Raw genomic sequence first — 4,403 nt, 5'->3', positions numbered from 1 at the left:
TTCAAAATAGGGATGTGGGGTTTCAGAGGAAAAGAAGCTGCTAGTTCTGAAAAATATTTGAATGTTTATTTTTCCCCCAAAAATGCTTTCTGTCTGTTCCTAAATAGATTAATATTTAGCCTTTGAAAATACTCTGTCAACCACTGAGCCAATAAGAAGCCTGGGACAGATTTAAGGAGAAAATTAATCTTCGTTAATGTGACAGGGAAGTGATTTTTCTTCTGGAAAAGACTGATGGAAAGAAGCAGTTAAAATAACCAGTATGAAGATTTAAAAAAAAAAATCAAAATTATTTATTTTTTTAAATTACCCTCCTTTCAATAATAAATCAATACATTAGCCAGGAATGGCTCTGCCAATACTTGGGGTTGTATAGCTGTGGTTAAACTCAGCCCAGCCTTGGAGGAAGACAAGGACCTCCAAAGGCTCAGAGACTTCAAAAGCTTTTATGTGGGACAGCAATTTTTTTCAAGGTAAAAGCGGTATTTTTATGTCCTTGCTTTACCTTTTTTTGGCATTTAATTTTGGAGCATTTACGAAATAATCCTCCAGAGTACTTTCAGGGCTTTCCCCCCCTTTTTTTCCCAGCTGACATCATGTGACAGGTTACCTCCAGGAGCTACGTGCCTGCTCTGTGCTCCAGGGATTCAGATTTCTGCTGCCAGGGCTGTCTGTGCTGTGCCGAGCGTTTCAAACATGTTTTCTCAATGACGATCAAAACAAACCCTTCCTCTCAGCGCAGCATTTATCAGAGCGCTTGATTCTCTGAAGGAATCGCTCAGCACTTGTCATTCTTCGGGATTGCTGCAACATTGCACAACTCAGTCAATAATAACACCGGGCTCCTCTGCAGCTCTTTCCACAGAAAGGCCATGAAAGTGTTCCTTGCAGCACACGAGCCCCGCTGCGCAGCCTGGCTGCTCTCCCTGACCGAGCCCGTCGAGCGGGGCCGAAGCCCCGGCGCCCTGCAGAGGTGCCGGTGACTCAGCGCTGCTGCTGCCGTCACGCTGAGCTCAGTGCCGCCGCAGCCCGTGCCACCAGCGCCTCTGGCCCCGCCGGGACACGGGCTGCTCCAGCCTGTGCCCCGCTCAGGGGAAGGGCCATCCCGCCTCTTTTCCCGGAGGGAAGTTGGCTCAGTTGACATCCCTGTCCTGGGGGACACAAGGCAAGGGAGGGATTGTCCCGCTCTGCTGTGCACTGGGGTGGCCTCGCCTCCGGTCCTGGGGGGAGTTTTGGGCACCACAAATAAGAAAGAATTAAACTATTAGGAGGCGTCCAAAGGGGGCAAAGGATGGTGGAGGGTCTTGAGGAGTGGCTGAGGTCAACTGGTCTGTACAGCTGGGAGACTCATCACAGTTACAGTTCACAGTTACATGAGGGGGATAATGGGAATTTACAGGCAGTCAGTGCTGTTACGGCACCAGCGAGTGCAGCAAACCTACAGGAAGGTGTGCGGCCAGGTGTGACCCCACTGGGGACATTGCTGCTTCCAGTGGGGGCTGACGTGCCTGGTCCAGGCAGTGGCACGGTCCTGGCTGTGAGGACAGCCCCAAAGGAGGGGCACGGTCCTGCTGTGCTCCTTGTGCTCTCCTCATCTGCTTGGGATGGCTGGAAAAGCCCTGGAGCAGGAGATCAGAGAATCACAGGATCACTGAGGTAGGAAAAGACATCCAAGGTCATTGAGTCCAGCCTGTGACCCATCCCCACCTTGTCACCAACCCAGAGCACTGAGTGCCACCTCCAGTCATTCCTTGAGCACCTCCAGGGATGGGGACTCCAAACCTCTCTGGGCAGCCCCATTCCCATGCCTGACACAACACCTATGGAATGCTTCATGGATTTGTGTGTCCTCACCTGGCTCTGGGGGTGAGCAGCAGCAATCTCATGACATACTCAGAGCACTGATGCAGGACGGCATTTCAGCAATTTCTCTGCTCATCTACAGTATTTCACTCTCATCCCTCAGGTGCTCCAGAGTGCCCTACACAACACAATCAAATTATTGGAGCTCTACTAGGAGAGAAGATTGGATTAGCAGCTAAACAAACCGGATCAGGTTATGGATTTCTGTGCAGTTTTATTTTCTTCCTACCACCACAGGGATATGTGTAAACAGGCACATATACAAAACCACCAGCATTTGCCATCCAGGGACATTGTGTTATAACAGCCACACATTTCTGAAGTGTAAACATTTTTTATTTGGGATCTGATACAGGAGTCAGAGGTGAAGGGCACACACAGAGCTTGTCTTTCCTTCTGACTGGACAGGCAGGAAACATCATTTTCTGAGAGCTTCCCAGCTGTCCATTGATGACGAATTCCTGCTTGTTCCCATTTAGCCCAGCTTCAGCTGGCCTGAATATATTCTATTTAAAAGTGCCCTGGGATTAGTTCAGGTTGCTCCAGACTTCAGTGTGCTGACGTTGGAGGAGATAAACAGAAGTAATTTGCTGATTCACCATTACAATTTTCATAAAATATGAGTCAGGGTTTTCTTCTTTCATGTAACACGGAAATTAGGTTACCATGCTTTGCTGAACACTGTGCTGCACTGTGTGTGTTCCCAGTAGCATCTCATGTTCCTGCAGTATATTTTTGGAAGAATAACCAGATTTATGAGGCCACATCTTCTCCTGTTTCCCTTGGCTTTCTGACACACTGGAACTCACCACTCTTTGCTTCTTTTTCACTCCATTATAGAGTCATGACCCTGAGTGGGTTTTCTGCAGCCTCTCACCTGCTGGACTGTTAAACCTCTGCTTAAATTCAATACTTCCACGAGCTTCTCCAAACCTGGACACCTGGAGCAAGACTAGCTGAGTGCTCGTGGCAGAGGGGTTGGAAGAAGAAAATCTTCAAGGTTCCTCCCAACCCAAACCATTCTGTGCTTCATGTCCCAGGATCCACCTCCCATTCCAGAGCAGGGAGACACCTCTTTCCTCAGATTTCTTTCTCATCTTGGAGCAGGGTCTTCCTGGCAGCCCTTGCATGTGCATTCCCCCTTGGATGTTTCTCCCACGTTCCTACTGTTGCCTGGCCAAACCTTGCCCTCCTTGTGACTCTGACGGTGCCTTTCTGGTTTAAAACAGAGTAAAATTGAAGTGGTGACTGGAGAAAATGACATCAGCATTTAAATAGATTTCCTGAGGAAATTTTTAATGGTCATTTTTATAGCTTATTTTGTGCTTTTTAACTTTTTTCTCCCTGGTCAAAGGTCAAGGAATTATTTCATACAGACCAGTACAGGAAAAGAGCTAATTCTGACTAATCTCAGGGGGTTGATTGTTTTGATTCATTTTCATTCTGAGCATTGATGGCCTTCAGAGAGTTTCTTTGGATGAATCAAAATATTCTCCACCTCTGGGTTTAGGCAATACAAAAACTTAACAAGTCGCTTCACATTTAAGAGCAAAACTCCCTAAATGGGAGCAGGAGCTATAAAATCCCTAACCTCAATAGACTTCTAGGACTTTCTTAAGAGAAATTCACACAGCAAGGAGCTCTCAGTACTTCCACTCAGTGGCTACTAAATTGAACATAAGTTCCTTCCAAATCCTGGCCAAGTGCTCAATCCAGGTGCTTGGGGATGAGAGGAAAGAGTTTACAGCGCTCTGAGAGTCCTGTGTGCAATCTGGCTTCACTGTGGCAGGCTGGAAAGAAAACTTTCTCGTGGTTCTGTTCTCTTTGTGCATGTGTGTGTGCAGAAGTGAATGTCCAGCTCACCTGGGAAATGCACTTTTACACACCCCCATGCTGGTTCAGCAGCATCTGCCTAAGGTTAAGGCCATGGGGAATGCTTCTTCTGGGGTGATGTCCTTTGAGACAGAATATGCATCATTCATGACATGAAATTCTGGAGTTTTAGAAGGAAAACATAGCCCTGTGATGGAATTTTCCAAAGGTAAAGATGATTTTCTTCCACCTTGCTGAACTGCAGAGCACCGAGCTAAATGCACAGGATATCTCAGATCTAAATACATGTGAGAATTGGGGGAGTGCAGATCAGGCTCTGACCTTTACAGTTCCAACCTTCAGCGTTTTACAACTGCTTTTATTGCTCTCACAGTTTGAACTTGTTCTGCACAGCCAAATCCCTGTGAAATTTGATAAAATCTCCAGGTAGGGCTGGACCCCGTCGTTGCTGTGGAGGATTTAGGCGCTGTTATTCCAGCGAAACATGACCTTGCATTAGGTTATCCATGGCATACTACGGACCTTGAGCTCTGCATTCATAAAACCCCACAAAGGGCACAGTTCCAAGCTCTGTGAAAAACTGGCTGTGCTTCTACAATTTTATTCAGCAAGAAATCAGTGCTGTGCGTCACTGGTCAAAAGATGACTAAGCTCTGGTTATAAATGATAGAAACTGTGAGGATTTACAGCTTGATTATCCCTTTTTA

The 4,403-nt window shown here is 46.8% G+C and overlaps 1 long non-coding RNA gene across 1 annotated transcript; it reads left to right on the top strand.

The window, feature by feature from the left end:
- The first annotated feature begins 1,673 nt into the window (after positions 1–1,673).
- Positions 1,674–3,434, top strand: LOC135304278 (uncharacterized). Its single transcript, XR_010365721.1, has 2 exons — positions 1,674–2,056; positions 2,704–3,434. It is a non-coding gene; the product is annotated as an uncharacterized LOC135304278 (long non-coding RNA).
- Positions 3,435–4,403: the final 969 nt, after the last annotated feature.

Source organism: Passer domesticus, chromosome 7 (genome assembly GCF_036417665.1).
Source record: "Passer domesticus isolate bPasDom1 chromosome 7, bPasDom1.hap1, whole genome shotgun sequence".
In the NCBI taxonomy this organism is placed as follows: Eukaryota; Metazoa; Chordata; class Aves; order Passeriformes; family Passeridae; genus Passer; species Passer domesticus.
Note: the sequence above shows the minus strand (reverse complement) of the source record. Positions and strands in the feature narration are given on the sequence as shown.